General features: G+C 45.3%; 1 protein-coding gene across 2 annotated transcripts in view; it reads left to right on the plus strand.

The window, feature by feature from the left end:
• Positions 1–525: 525 nt before the first annotated feature.
• PTP4A1 (protein tyrosine phosphatase 4A1) overlaps positions 526–21,596 on the plus strand; it is an 80,313-nt gene continuing 59,242 nt past the window's right edge. Inside the window, exon 1 of one of the 2 annotated variants that reach the window (XM_078866135.1) lies at positions 526–614. The gene's annotated coding sequence lies outside the window, so the exon portion shown is untranslated. The remainder of the gene's footprint in view (positions 615–21,596) is intronic. The other variant, XM_078866125.1, reaches the window with a different exon arrangement.

Genomic DNA, 21,596 nt, shown 5'->3' on the forward strand with positions numbered 1-21,596 from the left:
CAGAGACTAATCTTGGCCCGGCAGTCCCCCCCCCACCTCACCCAGCACAGACCCCCCCCCCTCTCTCCACGCTCGCTCTCATTCCCCAACTAACAAAACAAAGATCCCCCGTATAGCCTTAACAGACTGTTGGGTCAAGTGCGTGTTAGCGAGCACCTATGAAGGCCGCGATGGCACACGAAGGGGTGGGTGGCCAGCACCACGCCCGGCCGCCTTTATCTCCCTAGTACCGATCTTTACACAACGCACTAGGTACTTATTTGAGGCCGAGTAGACCTAGCGGAGGCCCAGCACCGGTTCAAAAAACAATAATCGGTCACTGCCGTTGATCGTGGGCGGTAATCGAACTCGAGCCCGCCAGGTTTCGTAGCGCAGTGGGGGCTGGCGGGTACACGACCGCTCCCCGAACGACACGCACCCCCCCCCCCCCACAGTTACATTGACATCACAGGCTTTGCTGTCCAATAAGGGTGCCCCCCCCTCTCCCTCCCCCCACTTACGCTCAGTGCAGAGCACGATCACGCGCAGAGGAGCACGCGAGGCTCGTCGGAACAGTTGACGGGACGGGCCACAGCACTGCAAGCAAAGCGACGGTGCAGCACGCAGACCCTCTGGTGTGTGTGGGGGTTGGGGGTTATGCAATATTTTGCTGTCTTTTCTTGGATTTTCTGTTTGCACATAGTCACTTTAAGATGTTTTCTTGTTCATGTTTTAGTTTTTTGGTTTGTTGCGGTTGCACCCGATTCAAGAGCCGAATGGCTCATAGGGCTATACCTAATACATGAAACTTGAAGTAGCAGCAGCTAAGGGAGGTCCCTCTCTGCGGAGAAATGTCTGTCAATAATTGACTCTTCATTTTCCTCACTCCACTTGCTCTATTGCATTTCACTTTACCTCCCCCCGCCCCCCTTTCTGGATGCTATGAACACGTTTGCTATTCGCGTACGTACACGCGTGCGCATACCTTCAAAGGCATTTTAAACTCTTTGAATTGCTTACATTTGATTTCTTGCATCGATTCTGCTTTCGGTGTTGCGGTGCTTGAAGAATCTACACTGGTATTAACATGCAACATATTTGATTCACGAATCGATGCGTACTTCTATACGCTGTGAAGTATTCGGGAAACTATAATCGATTGGTATTACATGCAGTTGTATTGCATGTATTTTGAGCAAAACAATCAATGTAAACCAATAAATGACCTCTTGTATCCCTAACATTGTATGTAAACAGTACGTGAGCTTAGAACATCTGAATCTAGAGCAGATGTGACGAAATAGCCGTGTTAAAAAAGTGTTGGATTTTCGGCCAAGTTTGGTTGACTGAAGAATAACATTCATTTACAGCCCCTTCATGGGTCTACTGCTGGATACAGACCTCTCCACGCAAGTGTCATTCATGGGGCTTGTTTAACCATACTTCACCATTCTAGTCAGCGCGCGAGCTGGTGAATGGTTGGCAAAGGCACCGGTTCACATATCCGCCTGCCACTGATGTTAACTGCGCCTGAAAATCAAAGTCAGGTCGATGCGATAACCCATCCCGTGCCGAGAATTTTTTTTTTTTAAACTCGAACTTACGACGTTAGTATTAAAGTGGTGTTTCATGCAGAGGCATTTGCGCTGCAGTAATGCTGGGGTACATTGACTGGGCACAATGAGTGTTGAAATGTATTATTAAATATTGCTACGGTATTGTTTTCCCTTGCCCTGTGACAGAACGAGGAGGGGGGGGGGGTGCTGCCCTCTTCTTAGTGGACCAGGCCACTCGAATGGTCCTCAGAAGTAGCTCTGTAATATCCTCTTTCAAAGGGTTGCACTGCTCTGGAGACATCCGAATGAGTAGTTCGTCAGATGCAATTCACTGCTTTGGGGAGGCAAGGGTTGGTGAATAATGCAGAGATGTGTGAACCTCCCAAACCCACGGGGCTGTTAGGTGACCAGGCGGTTACAGTACAGCAAGTGCATCTGTGAACCTGTTTGTGTGGACATTTGAGTGTTACTCCCTCGCACGTGCGAGCTTTCTCCAGGTACTCCAGTTCCGTCCCATATGCAAAAAACACTCGCCAATGGAATTGGCCAAACATCTCTACGCAGCAGGAGCCTCTTGCACAGTGGAGTCTCGAGACACAGTGATACTTCGTACCTTTCTATAGCTGTGGACAAAATAATGGCTGATAGCAAATATTCTTTTATGTGCATGATTATGTATTACTTACCCCCCCCCTTCCCTTCAGGAGGGGCCCCCCGCAAATTCGTGAACGATCGGAATTATCTTGACATTTGTGGTAAATTTTGTGGGCAGAGCAGGAGAGCCGATGTCGGACGTTTGGGGTGGGATAGATCGTAAGTAACGGGTGGGAGGAGGGGGCGGTGATGAGAGTCGTGGGCGAGTGGCAGAGGTCGCAACCGGGTACCCGATACCCGTACCCTACCCGATACCCGGCTACCCGTACCCGACCAGGTACGGGTACCCGTTGCGACCCTGGTGCGGCCGGGTACGGGTAGACCGTGAGTCACTGGTGAGTCACCGTTTGGCACTGATTTCGGGTAGGGTACGGGTACGGGTAGGGAACGAGTACCCGTAACCGGCCGGGTACCCATTTGCAACCCTGGTGCGGCCGGGTACGGGTACGGGTAAGGAATCATAACCCGTTTGCGACCTCGGGCGAGTGGACGGGTTGGAGGGGCGGTGGGGGAGACCGTGGGTTGGAGGGGCGGTGGGGGAGGCCGTGGGTTGGAGGGGCGGTGGGGGAGGCCGTGGGTTGGAGGGGCGGTGGGGGAGGCCGTGGGTTGGAGGGGCGGTGGGGGAGACCGTGGGTTGGAGGGGCGGTGGGGGAGGCCGTGGGTTGGAGGGGCGGTGGGGGAGGCCGTGGGTTGGAGGGGCGGTGGGGGAGGCCGTGGGTTGGAGGGGCGGTGGGGGAGGCCGTGGGTTGGAGGGGCGGTGGGGGAGGCCGTGGGTTGGAGGGGCGGTGGGGGAGGCCGTGGGTTGGAGGGGCGGTGGGGGAGGCCGTGGGTTGGAGGGGCGGTGGGGGAGGCCGTGGGTTGGAGGGGCGGTGGGGGAGGCCGTGGGTTGGAGGGGCGGTGGGGGAGGCCGTGGGTTGGAGGGGCGGTGGGGGAGACCGTGGGTTGGAGGGGCGGTGGGGGAGGCCGTGGGTTGGAGGGGCGGTGGGGGAGGCCGTGGGTTGGAGGGGCGGTGGGGGAGGCCGTGGGTTGGAGGGGCGGTGGGGGAGGCCGTGGGTTGGAGGGGCGGTGGGGGAGGCCGTGGGTTGGAGGGGCGGTGGGGGAGGCCGTGGGTTGGAGGGGCGGTGGGGGAGGCCGTGGGTTGGAGGGGCGGTGGGGGAGGCCGTGGGTTGGAGGGGCGGTGGGGGAGGCCGTGGGTTGGAGGGGCGGTGGGGGAGGCCGTGGGTTGGAGGGGCGGTGGGGGAGGCCGTGGGTTGTGGCGCGCACATGAGAGCGGGCGACGGGACGCGTTTTCCCAGAGCGAGAGGAGGGCTGCTGCCTAATAACGATGCCTCGAGGCCACGCTTCACTCTGCCTGGGCCAAAAAGCATTGGTGGGAAATGAGGTGGCATTAGCACACGGGACTTCTTACTCCAAACACTTTAACCGAGCTGGGCAACACGTAAAAATAACACAGCTGTTTAATAGTGGAGAGAGGGGGGGGGTGTCATTGAAATATATTTGTTTTGCACGTATTACTTTGTTTCTGTTCAACATCTTCAATACATACTGAACAATTTGCCATGCAGCTGTTGGCAATTTAAAATCGATTTTGGTCATTGCGTTGAAACTTTTGCACCGTTTTCAAGAGTGCAACAGCCTGAGCTTTGTTTTGAGAAATTCACTCGGAAGCTGTATTACTGCTGCTGTTGTTTTTGTGACGAACCAAGGCCATTGTGGACTTGTTTGGCATCAACGGATTAAACATTTATCAAGAGCAGCTTAAGATGTGCAACTTATTTTGAGCCGGTTAATTTCGTACCGTACTGTTGCCAGAATGCAACAGACACATTAATAGTTTGACATGCTTTTTTATTTTCGTGATAATAAATCGCTCTATTTAGACAGAGACATGTTTTGGTTGCTTTGTGGTGCGTATGTAATCATCGTGCCCGAGTCGAGAAACTCCACACATGTAAAGAGGTGATAACACCCAAACGTTTAAAACACATTATTCTAAGTCTGTACAATTCTGTCTCTGCTGCCCTTAGGTGACCACCTTGTAGCCAAGCAGGTTGTGAATCTTGCAGCATGCGATGTGATTTCTGTGCGACGATGGCTGAGAATAGAACTCAGGTCGCTGGCAGTGTGCCAACCAGAGGCAGAGTTTGACTTATATATACAGTACTAGCTGTACTACCCGGCTTCGCCCGGGACTTGGATCCACCACGCCCGGCCGCCTTTGTCTCCCCAGTGGCGATGTTCACACACCACACCAGTTACTCGTTTGAGGCTGAGTCGACCTAGGGGAGGCCCAGGACCGGTTCAAATAATCGTCACCGGTGGTGGCCGTGAGCGGGAATCGAATTCGGGTCACCGGGTTCGTAGCGCAGCGTAGCGTTAACCACTACACGACAATGCGTTACGCTTCCACATGCGCGGGTCACGTGACAGATATGACGTCACAGCTCACTTGCCGTGCAAAAAATATATGCATTATTGAGCTCCCCCCCCTAAAAAAAACTAAAGTGTATTTTTAAAAATTTGCATGGTGTACAGTCTGGAAAGTACCCACATGGCAAATTTCCAGTTTGTTGCATGTCGGGAAGTACGATAAACATTTTGAACAGACACACATTCACAACTTTGCCTTTTATATATATGGAGATTTGGGGGGACGGGGCAGGGGTTTGCTTCATCCCTCACATTAGTGCATATACCAGATTTTGTTTTATTTCAATTGTAAACTACTAAAAATGTATGAAGGTGTCCAGGTTGGGGGCGATTCCCACCCCCCCCCCCGTGCAACCCCCCAAACTCCGCCCATGGTGCCAACCACTTTACTGCAGCTCATTTAAGTTCTGTATGGTTTTACTTTTTCTTGAACACAGGGCGGCCAAGCGAGTAAAGGGTCAGGGCAATTAGTTGGCACTGTTGAGGTCCTATGTTCGAATTACCTGTGATTAATCTGGGTTCTCAAGTGTAGCGAGTGGTTCGTCTCAACTTGGTCACCAACGTCTGCACAAAAACACGAGTGTTTTTTTCCCACCTACATTAAAAGGTTGGCTCGGATTCTGAAAATAATATCTGTGTGCCAAGTGACAGATTTTTTTTTCTGGAGCAGGGCATGCTAATGTTTTCAGAAGTAGTTCTGCAATATCTCCTTCTGCGGACTGTTCTCTAACACTGCTTTGCGAGAGTTGCACATTAAATGGGGGGAGGAGGAGGTTGTTTCTCATGCCACGATGCTGAGATTATCATTGAAATGGGAAAGAAAAACATTAAACACTTATAAAACCGAAATAAATTTATAGCAATGTTTGAAAGAGATTCATTGTAACATTTAACCAGGGTAATAATGGCAATGTAGCAAATAAATAAACTAAAGAATTCAACTTTACTCAAATAAAACACCAAATTATGCTGGGGAAAAATATATTGCTGTTGGAACTGCCAACAACGTTATTACAAAGAAATTGGGAACAGTGTTGCTTTTCCTGAGGAGGCAATTACAAAACGCTTCAAGCACCATTGAAAAGAAGTGGGGGGGGGGGTTAAGCTAACCGGGAGTTCTGGGAGAGGCGTAACATTCTCGCTTTCCCTCCCGGGATTTCACCCGGCGTGATTGCGTCGTTTCCTCCACATACGTTTTACTTTCTGAAAGGGTCTTTATTAAGAGCTTTCAGCCTCTCTTCCGATGGTCGTGAAATTCAAAACACTTTTGGGGTAATGGGCGAGTGCGGCGGACGGAAGAAAAAGTTATGGCGGTGTGGCGGCGTGGGGGGCGGGGGGCGGGGAAATATCCCTCAAGGAAAAGTCAACTTCCCCTTGAACCCAACTTTAACAAGTGCCTTGTGACCCAGCTCAGATCTGAACACTTAAAGGCAATTGTTTTGCTATGCACGCATGGAAAAGTTCAAATGAATTTTCAGGGGAAATTAAGATGACTGTGGGAGGTTTTGGTGGGGGGGGGGGAAATGGTGAAAGTTGTAGACAAATGAGAAGTTGGGCCAGACTTTACTGGCGTTGAAGTTGAGAAGCTTTTGGCTGTTTTTTTTATTCAGATTCCGTGGACATTAGAAGCGATTTTTCACAGCTGAATGAATGCATTTATTAAACGATTGGCCAGCAATTTTATCAGCATACAAAAATCCAGGATATGAATAACTATTAAAGTATTCTCACAATGTTAGCCCGTTCAGTTTGACCTTTTTGAACGAGACAATTTACTCTTATAATGCGAGTTTGTGAATGCATACGAACAGTAACCATAACAAGGAACGCATTTTAATTCAGCCAATTGAAAATTGTGTTTTTGACGACATGACATTAAACCGCTCGTGTTATTTAACTTCCCATTACAGCATGCGATCACTCCGAAGGTACGTGATCAATGGTTTCAACCACATATCGCAATTCCAAACCTAAATGCATACACTTGAGGTGTTGTATGGATTTTGTTAATGATTTCCCTTGGATGTCACGTGCCCTGCGGATTGTGTGATCTCCCGCTTGTTTGGGTTTTGTCTCTTCCGTATTTTATTACATTTATTAGTATTATTATTAGAATAAAGGTGTTAATCCCATCAGAAAACAAATCTTCATCCTGCACCATGCCGTGAATCGTGGCCTTAGTTCCTTTGATGCGTGATAAGGATGACCGATTATAGTTTGCAGTATTGAGTGTGCATTTTTAATTGCAAATATTAAATTGTAAATCTTTATTTACACAATCTAACCCAAAAAACTCTATTATGTAAGTGTATAGTTCTTTATTATTAAGCGTTAATTAAATGAGTTGGTTCCTAACTCCAATATACCGAGAATGAAATTGTCAGCTCTGTGTAATTGTGATGTTTACTTCAGCTATGACGTATTATTAAATGATTCACAGTCTGCTGGACTTCCCTCATAACCAGAAAGAATCCATCCGCCTAAAAACGAGTCCAGCTTCGAGGCATTTTGCGGCACGTGCCTTTTGAGTGTCATCCTCATGCCTCAGCTTACTCGCCTCCCAAAAAAATCCTCCTTTCAAAATAAAAAAGGAATTTGATAACAAAGACACGCACCTCTAAAAAATTAGTCGAGACTGTGATCCGTTCCTGAATATACAAACGTAAATCGCATTGCTAGTATAATTCCATCAATAACCTTGCCTTCATTCCGATTGCCACGAGTCAATAAAACGGGCACCACTGTTTGGGAAGTTAACGGTGGTCATCCTTTGCGCCGTAGACAGTCCACCATCAGAGGGGCACGGGGCGTCGACAGCCGGCATCGTGGTTGCCAACACGGCGAGATGTTCCACATCGCCGACGTGGACAGAAAACCAGCTACAATTATTGCTTTTATTCTAAAAACACAAAATGCACGCGCACTTGCGCAGGCAAAGGTTGTATAACAATGCCACCCGCTCGACGACCCAGGCCCACCCCTTGAAAATTAGGCTCTATCCTGGTTTCTTCACTTGATCCTTATGGCGGTAGCCCGGGGTACCAAATAATGCAAAATGGGCGAGGCAATTACAGATTTTATTTCTGGGACACAATTTTTTCCAGGGGTGTACTCAACTCCGCGAAATCAGTGCTACTCTGCGATGTCGAAAAGCCAAACATTAGCATAAAAAATCCGGTATCGAAAATTTTAACTTTGAAAAGTGCATCGTGAGTACAGCTCGTCGAGATGAGTCGATTGTTGATGGTCGGCGATGCGGCAGACTAAAATTTACTGCATCACGGGGTACCGCCATAAAGGTTCAATTCTCACCTGGCTAAAGCAAATAAACTTGACTCGACTTGACCCTTAAATGCCGAGGCCACGCGATGGGTTGCTGGGAACACGGGTTGATGGAAAGATGGGTCCATTCTTCTTTACTGTAGCTTAGTCGAGTAACCCGATGCACGGTTTTTTTGTGTGTGTCCCAGCAGGCAGAGTGAGCGAGTGTCGTGCGGCACGGAAGTTCAGGAAGCACCCTCCTTTGGAGTGGATTTCCCCTGCAGTCGTGTTTACACATGCCCAAGGACAGCACTTCCCCCCCCCTCCTCCCGCCTAACAAATTAAAAGGCGCTTCCTGCTGTCGAACCGCTGCATGCGCACTCTGCGAGGTGGCAATCTAACCGCAAATCTGGCCGCCTGGAAACTGGAGAATCTGACTATTGTGGTGGTGTGGAATGCATGGTATTATACAAAAAAATCCGTCCTGCAATTATTATTGTTATGGCATTTGCGCTCTTGGCGTCCATGTCATAGAAAATAAGATGTGTTCACATTTTCGCAACTCTCGCAGTAAGTAGCGAACCACCTTGTGGCTAGAGAATGGCCTCTGGAAGATGGCAACATAGAAGCATATTTATTATTGGTTCTTTCGGTAAAGCCACGTAGAAGGGAAACAATGCAATCAAATAAAAAATATTGTTTTATATAAAATATTGTTTTATATTTTTATTATTTTATTGTTTCCCTTCTACGTGACTTTACCGAAAGAACTAATAATATTGATCCCTGCAGTCACGAAAGCTTTAAATCAAAACATGGAACCACTTCGGAACTGCCTTTAGAATTGCCTCTGGCACGCTCGCTGGTACACCGTCTGCTCGGAGAGATGATTGGAGCTGGGATTGGCAAATCAACTGGAAAAAAAGTGAATAATTATGGGGTATCTGTGCAGGAACCGATGAATGGGCTGAAACCATTGACTTGCTGCACTCCAAAACCCCGATGAAATCATGGGCGACTTAAACCAAGATTCGACCCCAGCATTCGGTGGTGCCAGCTTAATGTGCTAACTCTGTTTCAGCTCCTTTAAACACTCAACTGGCTCAAAACGTGCGTCAAAGTGGGGACGCATGGAGCAGGCATCAGGCGATGTAATTCCAATGTTGCCCCCATCTCCTGCCACAAAAGCACAGCAGTGATTTTTTTTGGGACAAAAGCTGTCAGACCCTCCCAAAGTGTTAGAAGCAAAGCTGTTTAAAATGAGGATAAGTTGAACTTACATGTTAAAAACTAAGCTACATCATCTATTTACATTACATGTTTTTGCTGGACTCATGGCCATACAAGTGTATTTGTATAATTTATAACACTTGAGATGCCAGCATGATGAGAACATGAATGCATGTAAAAGTAGCCAAATACTACACTTTAAAACTAGAACAAATATCTATTAAAAAAATCTCCAGATTACCAAATTGGCCTTGCATTAAACCCAGTGCTATTCTATCCAAATGTTACCACGCTTGGTGTGCTATTCATTTAAAAGTCATTACAGATTACAAAAGCAAAATATACACACGAGAAATAATAATAAAGCACTATTGATGCAATTTTAGGATTATTAGCAGAGGCCCAGTGCAATATCGTGGACGGAGACCAGTGTATCTATTGGACGTTGTCGAGTGGCTCAGGCTATCCCTGTCAGTGCACAGGACCACCAGAGCTCGATAACCTGGGTTCAACTCTGGGTTGCAGCCGCATGCGATTAAACGAGTTTCTCAAGGTGGGATGACATGCACAAAATACAATCTGGCTAAAGTGAATTTGTTTGTTTGGCACACGTCAGCTCTGAGAAATAAACATTTCATTCTAGATTTGAAGCTTTCGTGACTGCAAGGATTCATATTCTTAGGTTTTTTCGGTAAAGTCACGTAGGTCAAAAATGTAAATTAATAAAAGTAAAATAAAATAAAAATCACGACGTTTCGGAGGCAACACAAGCTTCCGATGTGACTGTTCCACCTGAAGACGGAAGCTTGTGTTGCCTCCGAAACGTCGTGATTTTATTTTAATTTTACTTTTATTAATTTAAATTTTTTTACCTACGTGACTTTACCAAACATTTCATTGTCATTGCTATGCGACCGACTCTTTCCAGGGCGTATAAAAAGCGTGACAGCTAGGTGTGGACAAGAGGCAAACTGAAGAAGTTCTATTCATCTTCTTTGGGTCTGTCGGTAAAGCCACGTAGATAGAAAAAATAATAACAATCACGACGTTTCGATCGCAACACAAGCAATCGTCTTCAGGTGAAAAAAGAGGGGGAAATCTGCCGAGGCAGACTGTTTAGAAAGACTTAGAGATGGGTGGGGCAGCTAATGTTAATGTAGGAGAGGTCTCCGTAACGATTGCTTGTGTTGCGATCGAAACGTCGTGATTTTGTTATTATTTTTTCTATCTACGTGGCTTTACCGCAAGACCCAAAGAATATCAATTCCTGCAGTCACGAAAGCTTGAAGTCAAGATTGAAGTCGTTCTGTGAAACATTATCTTCTGAGCTCATGATTCGAAACAAGGTGATGCAAAGCTCGCCTTCAGGTTTCCCCAATGGAAATTTTGGTCCCGTGGCACAAAATGACAACCACACAATTCTAAAATAAATTGGGATGGGAACAATAAAAACAATAACATGGAAAGGGAACAACAGTCCATGCATTCCTAGCTGGGCTTACCCTGCAAAACAGCACCGTTCGCTCACTCCTGGAATGCGTTCGACGGCGGGAAAGCTGCGACGGTCGTAATAGTTGGAAGCAAACCAAAAATCAACAAACGGAACAGGGGGGCAACACCCGTCTGGGTGCCAAGCCAGCCCCTAAGGATATTGACCGGTTCATTTCCCTCGGGTGTGCCATGCGCTTGTGTAGACATCCACGGGTAAGCAGTGGAATGGGGAGCAGGCACCCTTGCTTGGGAGATGACGAATCGTGGAAGCCAGGGAGGGCAATAGAAACAAAGACGGAATGAGGGCGGAATGGCTGGGAGCTTGAAAGGTCACATTAACCTTTCTCCATAATTCATAACTTCCCAATGAAAACGGGACCATTCTCCAAAATGGAGTGCGTGGAGTCTTCTACACCCCGTTTATGCAGACCCCACCCCCACCTTACAGCTGGTAAAGATGCTCCAAAACATAGCGAACAGGCAGGTGTGGCGTGGGATGCGAATGCTTGGTTGGGTGAGCTGGTGAGACATCGAGACGTGGAGAGCACAGAGGCAGGTGTTGGGTTAAAAAGTTTGGGGTCTGGAACAACACCGGTACACAGTTCACTTTCATTTGGCGACTCGGTTGAGTAACGTTCGGCCATCGACTGCTCTGCGAGACCAGGATAGTCTCATTTTCCAGTGGCGTAAGTCACCAAAATAACACTTCACCATGTTGGTCAGGGTGGGCTGGTGAAGGGTGGAGCATGGGACTGGCTCAGATATCGCTCGCTACAAATATTAGCCACAGCCAGGCGACCTACTGCACGAGTGTTCCTTTCCCCATCAGTTGTTTTTAAATCCTTTATATTAAGTTCGCTTGCTTGCGCGCTTACGACCGTGCAAATCTTTCAGTCGTTTTTTAACCCACTTCCCGTGATCCAATCGAGCTGACATTTTGCACACAGACTCGTTGTGCGTGACAATTTATTTTCCTGAAAAAAAATTTTCCCAAATTTTCCACTTTTTAGGAAAAATGTTTTTTCATATTTAATTTAAAATACCAATGTGATAAAAATGAAAGTCTTACTCAAGAAAAACAGAAATGAGTAATAAAATAAAACCGATGCCACGCATATAAAGGATTTATAGTGAAAAACTTTGTTTTTACGGGTGAATTTTTTTAATGTATGTAGACGTAAAAAAATAGCAATTGCTGACTTGGCAAGTGCATGACAACACTTCAAAATATGAATTTATCCAGCCACAATAGCCTGGATAGTGTAGAGTTAATAAGAGCGTTTGTTATTTAATTCTAATTTTGCTCCGGATTAAGAAACGGTGCATTTCCTAAAGCCACGTGGTAATTTCTACATGGAATTGTTAAAGTGTGTTATTTGCTGTGAGGGACCGTTGAATGGCAAAAAAAAAACGTTAATCATCGGTGTAAATTAAAATTAGGAGTGTGCGCTCATATAAAAAACTATTTTTGAAGTCAACATCGGCTCCAATCCACAATTCAGGGTCACGATTCGATTCAAAAATATTTGTTTTCTATTTTTCTCCGGTGAACGTAGTGCGTGTAGTGGCTGCAATGGTCCCATTACCCCATTACAAGCAACATGTATACGAACCAATGATTCAACGCATATGCTGTTAGCGTTACAAGTTATTTTAATTGACGAATCAATGCATCATTACATGCCTACTAGTCATATACACCCTTACTAAATGTGCAAAAAATTCCAGCTGAAGGTCAATTCTTCCATTTTCACTCATCATCTCGACTCCACACCAAAATAAATTTCCCCTCTTCGTATTCAACACATCCCTCCCTCCGAACAGCAGCGTCCTGAGGCAGTAGTATTTAGAAGGTTGTTTAAACCCACATTGGATTGAAATGTATTGTAATAATCGCACTGAAAATGCTTAACCATTCGAAGGGAGCGGGTGCAGGAAGGTAGGTGCGGGGGGGCATAGAGCCACGTGGGGGAGTGCCTAGGGTCACGTGTGGGAGTGCCTAGGGTCACGTGTGGGAGTGCCTAGGACCACGTGGGGGTGTGCCTAGGACCACGTGGGGGAGGTGGGGGCGTGCCTATGACCACGTGGGGGTGTGCCTAGGACCACGAGGCGGGGGGGGGTGCAAAAGGGCCTCGAGGGTGGAGTGGTGGCTGTGGAATTCAGGAAGGGCGGGAAGGCCCCAATCTCTGCAAGGCAAACGGACAACAAAGGCGACGTTTTCCTATTGCATTATGTGGCCCTCTCGACGTGGGTGCCAAAATTAAGTGTCCACTGTTCTGTCGACCCCGATCCTCATTACTCCCTTTTGATGTAAAGGTCAACGGCTGCACCTGAAGCAAAATAAACCGCATACATTTTTGCATTCCATCTACAGTCAAATTTAAAGTCTATTTATCCGGTAAAGTGGTCCGATAGCTCCTGCCCTTGGCTAATTACTAGGGCAATAATAATTGGTGATAAAGATTGTTTTTTCTAGGCAAGTCACTGATAAAACGGAGACTGCCGTACTCAAAATTCCTCATGCATGTAAAACACGAGATATGGCACTGGTTAGATTGCTCGACTCGCTATGAAGGCTGCCAGTAAAAATCCTCGTCTGGGTTAACTCAGGCAATGATCCCTGCGGGTTGGTAAAATTGGTGCAATTGTGTCGGAAGCTACAGTGGTCAGATTATGGAGAGACTGGCTCCCACCATGACAATGTGGAATTTACACTACTGGCTCAGTCCCATTAGTGTAGATAAGAGTTGCTCCATTGCTCGTTTGAGCAGTTGCATGCTTTGTTTTCCTTCTGTCGTCTTTGCTAACTCTTTTTTTTAATATTCTTTTTTGCTTTGCTCTCTAAATTCTATTCCAATGTTGCAATCGGTGTCTAGGTCACGAGATAGATGCATTTCCACTCGTATATCTCACAAGGAAAAGTTTATCACCTCTGTTCAGAGAAGTCCCCCAAAACCACAGAACAGAACTAGTAGAAAATTAATAGATCACGGCGTTTCGATTGCAACACAAGCAACCATCATGAGGTGAAATAAACAGCAGGAGAACTGCTGACGTGGGAGAAAGAGCTGCTGCAACAAGAGGTTATATAGGCTTTTGGTGGGCCCAACTCGATTAACAGATGAGATCAAATCACGGATTTTGTGTACTGTGTTCAAACGAACCTGGATCTTGTGTTTAAAATTTTTGAACAAAAAATTGGCCACCCCTGCTATGTATTGAAAGTTGATGTTTTTGATTGGGTCCTCAGATGGTTGTCTCCCCATCGCTGGAGAGACAGCTTTGTGGATTGTATGGTCAGGTGTACGTGCTCCAGCTCGCTAGCTAGGTGGTGCTGGTCAGAGATGCAATGGGCCCTATGGTAGTGTTTTGATGAGGGAATCCTTCTGGGCTGGATGGTGGTGGGAGTCAGGCTTTAGATAGGCATCTGTGTGGGTGGCTTTCCTGTAGACAGAATGTCCCAACGAGCCACCAGGTCTCTTCTCGATCAAAACATATAGGAATGGTAACTTGCCATCCTTTTCCACTTCCATAGTGAATTTGACGGCTGGGTGTATGGAATTTATGTAGTTGAAGGATTGGTTTAGTGCTGGCTGGCCATGAGGCCAGATGACTAACGTGTCACCTACGCATCTCTTCCACAAGGAAGGACGTAGGGTGGATGTCTGGATGGCATCCGTCTCAAATTTCTCCATGAAAACATTCACTAACGCTGGCGATAAGGGAAACCCCATTGGGGTACCTTCCTCTTGTTTGTAAAATGTACCATTCCAGGTGAAGTAAGTGTTGGTAAGGCAGTGCCTCACCAAAGTTGGCACGTCAGAAATCAGTCCCTGTTGGACCAAGTCTTCAATGATTGCAATGGTGTCAGACACAAGTACCTTGGTGAACAGAGAGACTATATAGAAACTGACAAGCAAATCATCTGGAGACATTGAGATGTCCTTGAGTAGAGAAACCAAGTGAGCCGAGTTAAGTACAGCTGAGGTGGTCTTGCCAGTGAATGGAAGCAGGGTCTCAGACAGAAATCGTGCCAGTTTGTAGGTGGGCGAGTTAATGGTGGAGACGATGGGACGGAGCGGTGTACCTTCTTCATAGATTTTTGGAAGGCCATAAAATCTGGGTGGTCTAGCAGCAGAAGGTTTTAGAGAGAGCGGTTTGGTTGGTTCGATTAGAGAAGTCGAGTTAGCGATGATATTGTTGGTTTTCATAACCGGGCAGTTGGTCGGATCTCTATTACCGCCCACTTACCCTTGGGTTGGGCCCACCAAAAGCCTATATAAAACCTCGTGTTGCAGCAGCTCTTTCTCCTACGTCAGCAGTTCTCCTGCTGTTTGTTTCACCTGATGGCGGTTGCTTGTGTTGCGATCGAAACGTCGTGATCTATTAATTTTTTTTATCTACGTGACTTTACCGAAAGAACCGAAGAGTATGGATTTCTGCAGTCACGAAAGCTTCAAATCAAGATGGAACTGTAGTAATTCTGTATTTCCTTGTATATTATACACTTCTTAATCGATCTGATCTAAAACACCGATTAGCTCACCTGCTGGTTACTAAAGCATACGGCTATGAGGGACAAAGCTGCTCGAGAGATTCTAACGATTCGCAAGTCAATCAGAAGGGCTCTGCTTTTGAATAAAATATCACTTCGAAGGGTCCTTGATCCAGTAAAGCCCCCACTGCATAAAGCCTTTTCCAAGAGTGCTTCGGGGTTTCCATTTCCCCCGACCGTCACATTTCCCAATTGTATTCCAACTGTGCCATCAGCATTGGAGCCTTAAACGCAGTATCCGTGCAGAACTATCACAAAGCAGCACGACAACCGTGTGTGTGTGTTAGAAAGCAGCCCACAGAAGCGGGTAGCACAGTTTTATTTTAGATGTCCCTGCAAGTGAGCTTGTACATTAGCAGACTGCTATAGGATGCAATGCCTTTTTACACATACCTTTCTGCAGAGAAATCTTAACTACATGGCAGTAAACCCCGTATTTATACTTTGCAAGATTAATATAATTAGTGACTCGGCTATGACCAGTTTCAGTACAGTTGGGATCCCAGTTTAACCATGGATAACCAAAACCCGCATTCACACCCAGAATCTGAACAGGATGTTTGTGATACCAGTCCAGGTCTCAGACACTTTGGAAAATTCAAAACGTTTAAAATACTCTTTGGTTCTTTCGGTAAAGTCACGTAGATAGAAAAAATAACTAAAATGTTCTTTATTTATCTATGGAAGTCTCATTGAAATATTTGTTAAATTCCTTTTTAAGCAGTGTATTGGATGGCCAGCTTTTCCAAGACCAGAAATTTAATTATGGAGAACACATCTTATTTACAGGGGCACTCTTTCCGTGTGTGCGTATGTACATAGATAATACTGCATCGAATGTATATACTGTGGGGAGCAGCGATGCAGCGATTACCACACAACGCTGAAAACCGACAACCCAAGTTGGATTTCTGACCACGGCCAACATCATTGGCGCGTGATAATCGAACCTGACCTGGGCCTCTCCTCTAGATATACTTAACGTTAAAATGAGAAGCTAGCGCAGCGCGTAAACATTCGCCCTGGGGAGACAATGGTGGTGGGACATGGTGCTGACCATACCACCCCATACTGGTCTTTATTGTCATTCTCGAAACAAACTTGCCCCAACAGGCTATACAGGTTAGGAGGGGGGGGGGGTCGTTGTATTTTTACGATACATATTTAAAAACAAAGATTATAATGGTCGAGAGGAAAACGTTTCTTTCTTTCTCCCTAGAGGGGAAAGAAAATAAAAGTTAACGTAACCGGTCATAAATGCCACCTCGGTGGGGAAGCCAAGTAGGAACTGCCTGGAACACACCTTGTTTAATTTGCAATTGTTAAAGCAGGAACCGAAATCCCAGCGAGCAGCGGTGACCCCAAAGCTCCTGCAGGAATCTATTTTTTTTTAAATAACAATAATAAATAAAAATTGAACTACAAATCAAAACGCTTGGGGAAAAACAATTCGGCAAACTTTTCAGTGTGCGTGGTGCAAGCATGTCTACGCTGTATATTTCGCTCATCAGCGTGCATCCTTTGTTAATATCGAAGTGTCCCTTGCCTCCGAAAAATCAAACATTTAGGATTTTTTTTTATTTGTTGTTGTACTTTCCCTCCTTTGTACACTCCCTTTCCTGCCAAAAACTCCCCGCCCCCCACATTAAAAACAAACCGTAATAACAAAACTATGTAACTGTGAAAAAACATGAACAAAGAGAGTCAATGAACGAACAAATTACACATGTTGTCAGCCAACTCAATATTGTTCGCGAGCACGCACACAGAACGCTGGGTGATAAATATCACACAACTATTCAGATCCAGCTGCACGAGACCCTGTTAGAACCACACGCGCAGACCTACTAGGACGAATGTACCTATTTATCAATGGTTTAACTCTAAGAATTAAACCAAATACATGAATATTGTTTGATTCTTTCGGTAAAGTCACGTAGAATAAAAAATATTTTATTTTTAATATTTTTATTCTACGTGACTTTACCGAAATAAACCAAAAGAATATAAATTCCTACAGTCATATTAACAAAAGGAGATCCAGATCACCAGATAAAATGTCAGCCATGCTAATTGCGCTTTCAGCACAAGGGTTAAATGCTTTATACGTTAGCGTGCCTCATGCAAGAGCAATGCCTAAAGGAAATACCCGTGAAGTGTGCATGCGTAGTTGCGTATACAATGGTGAACAATCCTGGTACATTCCAAGAATGGAAAAGAAACTTTGCTTACGTAAAAAATATATATCGGGGGGGGGGGGGGAGGTGGGATTTTTGTATATTCTGAATAGTTCCTATATACGTATAACAAGTATTAAAAAACACTATATATACAAATAATCCCAATCATAGCCTCAGACATGTTAGGGCGAGTATAGTTAGTGAGCGCCGATAAAGGCTGGCACGGTACACGATGACACATGTGGCCCACACCACGCCAAGCCTCCTTTGTCTTCCCAGTGCAGATGTTAACATACTACACCCCCCCAGAGTAGTTATTTTAGGCCGAGTCGACCTAGAGGAGGCACAGAACAGTTTCACATACCACGTTAGCAGTTTTGGTTTCAGCTGGAAAGCGAATTCGAAATTCTAATTTCATAGCGCAGCGAGCGATAAAACTGTACGGTCGCTCTCCCCTTTTTATCATCTCCTCGAGACACACACACGTCAACTTGCCATACACGAGGGGGTAGCCAAGTAGAGATAAGTCAGAAGCATACTTGTTGGACAATCTCTTTACAAAACACACCACCTGCTGCGCCGTCGTTAGGCGACTCGTGAGCATAACGCTTGACATCTCTTCATCCACCAACTCCACGTCGCCGAAATAGTTTTAATAGATTGCCAAACGTTGGAACCTCCTTTGCCAGTAGCAAAATATGATAATTGTATTTTTTTACCCTTTATCATATTTTGCTACTGGCAAAGGAGGTTCCAATGGTGTAAATGCTTACCCCGAGCTCTCATACTCTGATGGTGCATTGTCTTTGAGTTGTGCGCCTTTTGGCGTCATCTGGTCCAACACCATGTGAGACTAGGCTCTAAGGAAAGCTGTCTCGGGTGTGGACCAATCAATTTCAAGGACAGTGCATACATTATCAGAGTTGTGTTTTTTTTTGCATTCCGACTGCAGGTATTGTGTTCAATGCAAACGTGACTCCTTGTAAAAAAAGGTGTCAGTTTTGTTGCCAGATAAAAGGATAAAAAAAACAATTATCGCCAAACGTGGCTAGAATCTACATACAAGTGATATTGTAATATTATAATGTAGTACATCGATCCATTAATTTGTAGATATATTTACTTGTATAACCACCGTGTCGATGCACGTGCTTAAGTTATTATTATTAGTGCACCACTGCCTACAGTTCAGTATCACCGAATCATGTCTCACTTAAATGGAGATTTTTCGATTTAAAGCTTTCGTGACTGCAGGGATTCATCTTCTTGGTTCTTTCGGTAAAGTCACGTAGAAGGGAAATAATAAAATAATAAAAATAAAACATAATAAAGTAATTCTCACGACGTTTCGGCCACAACGCAAGCAGCCGTCCTCAGGTGAAGAACAAGTCTGTCGGAAAGACAGCGTCTGAATGAAACACCACCAGGCTTGGAGCGTATATTTAAGCTGGGTTGGAGGGGGAAGAGCGCCTTGCCTTCAACCCAGCTTAAATATACGCTCCAAGCTTAAATATACGCTCCAAGCCAGGTGGTGTTTCATTCAGACGCTGTCTTTCCGACAGACCTGTTCTTCACCTGAGGACGGCTGCTTGCGTTGTGGCCGAAACGTCGTGAGAATTATTTTATTATGTTTATTTTTATTATTTTATTATTTCCCTTCTACGTGACTTTACCGAAAGAACCAATTAGATAAATGGAGATTCTTCTGGCGATACATTGAGTGGAGTCGCCAGAGTCAAATGTATTTCATTCGATGTTATCTATTTAAGAAAACGAACATGTACACAATTATCTCAGCAATTGACGATGTCTGGGTCGGAGGAACGCATTTGGATGAAAAGAAACAGCAGAAAATGTGAACCTTGGATAGCTGTTGAAGGTGGGCCAGAATCAAAACATTGAAATTCAAGACGCGGTTTGAGAGATTTTGAGAAACAACCCCATAATGAAAAGTACCAAAGCAATATGGGGCTAAAATAGAACTTTTTAAATCGGTTTGAACTACTGTACCTCCTATGACATTAGGTACTGAAACAGGTCATTAACAGAAAATACTAAAACAAAAAAATTATAAGTGCACAAATCGTGGACAGATGCATGATTGGAATTGACATAACTGAATGCCAGCGAACAAATGTAACGTGCGTTCAACCAAAGAACACGTGGAGATGGAGCGATTAAATTGTGTCCACACATCTAATTAGATTATTCCATTGCAGCATCACGCGGTGGTTTTGGGAGGCCTTCATTCAACAGTGGATTGACAATAGGGCTTCGGAGGTATAATAATAATGATGGTGCTAGAATGGGTTCATGTGACCCTTCAAGCCCAACTGCTACATTCATTGCAATGTTAATAAAATAATTGATTATTGAAACAATTCAGGATCTTGAATTGCACCAATGTCTACAGTACCATTGTTTACACAGTGGTACACTCGATTATATGGCTATTGGCCCAGTGAATGAAACAGTTTTAAACATAACATAATTAACAAACAACATGAAAAGACCCATCAAGAACATTCAATTTTAAGGGCATTAGCTACAACATTGTGGTAGCAAACACAATAAACAAACAGTTGTCGTTAAGAATTTCAAAGCACTTGAAGTTCTGATTGTTACGATAAATAACTTTTACCCTGCAGGAGAAAACCTGCGTCAACGGAGGAGAGATTACGATTAAAACACCAGCGTAACAAACTCGCGAAAAAATGCATATACCGGCATAAAAAATAAAAAATATTGTTTTCCTCGTGACAGATTGTAACTTTGATAAAAGCTGTTCCTTTTTTTTCTAAATAAACACATATATAAAAGATTGTAAAATAAAAATGCGTTGTGCCCCAAGGCCAGGACACAATCCTTTTGGGAGGAAATCCCAGGCTCGGAGTCAAGGGTGGACCCGGCGTTTATAAAAGCATTGCGTCAGCCGTGGGTCTGGAAGCAATTTGGGCTGGCGTGTGCGCGCGTGTGCTCGTGTGTGCGTGTGCGCGCGTGGAAATGTGTGGCAGTTAGCACACCACGTTATGATCGCAATGACCCAGGTTCAATTCCTCCCCACCCACATCAGCGGTAATTATTGCCAGTACCGAATGTGAGCCCCTCTTCCAGGTCGGTTGGAACTAAAATAGATTTACCCAGGCTATAATAAAAGTAGACCTATGTGCGTGTGCTCGTAAGCACGTGCGTATGTATGTGCGTTTGAAGAATGAGGAGCGGTAGTGTTACGGTTAGCGCGCTGCGCTACGAACCCGGCGATCCGGGTTTGATTCCCACTCACGGTCAACACCAATGATGATCATCTCCCTAGTACATGGTGCGGTGTGTAAACATCGCCACTAGGGAGATAAAGGCGGCCGGGTGTGGTGCTGGCCACCCACACCCTCGTGAACTGTGCCGGCCTTCATTAGGAGGCGTTGCTCGATAACAGCACTTGCCCCAACAGTCTGTTAAGGCTATACACGGGGAACATTTGCCTTTGCGTTTGGTGATCAGAGAAAATGTACAGCCATACAACACCCCGGAGCCTGACTTCTGGCCACAGACACACCGAAAATTGTAATTATTATTCTGCATAACGCTTCGGGCTCATCCTGGTTGGCACGGTTTTAAAGGAGTACCTGGTGCAGTGTACGAACGCCTATTTATCCTACAGCGAGGTTCTGGCCATACGAACGCTTCTTGTGCCATGATGGCCCATATAGGTGCCCTCCTAACAGCAATTACCCAACGGTGTGCATGAATGTACAGCAGCTTTATATATGTGTGAGTATGCGCGTGAGTGTGTGCGTGCGCGTGCTTTCATGTCCAAGTGCGCATTGTGAAATTTGAATTTTGAAATCTGGTTAAAAAACAAAAAAATTGCACACGAGTGTTAAAAGTACTGCAAATTTAAAGCCAAGGCAGACATTCAAAAATCGTGTGCATGGAGGCATCTTAGGAAACGGACGTGTTGACACAAGGACAGCCAATTTAGCAGCAAATGTAAATCACCAAATTTGCACGCATCAGCCTTTCAAGCAGTGATAAGCATCTTCAAAACATCCAGAGGGAACAAAGTAATTAATTGTTCGAGAAAAATAAATTTTAAAAAGGTAATTGATGTGAACATTTCTCATACGTGCGTCTTCAACGTGCATTTCATTTACCTTCAGCGCTGCAATTCTGAAAAAAAAATCCATTTTCCGATAATGATAGAAAGGGAAACTTTAGATGGCGTTAAAGAGCCCAAAACAAGACACACATGACTGTATGTGC

The sequence above is a fragment of the Lampetra fluviatilis genome, chromosome 2 (assembly GCF_964198595.1).
Source record: "Lampetra fluviatilis chromosome 2, kcLamFluv1.1, whole genome shotgun sequence".
Lineage (NCBI taxonomy): Eukaryota > Metazoa > Chordata > Hyperoartia > Petromyzontiformes > Petromyzontidae > Lampetra > Lampetra fluviatilis.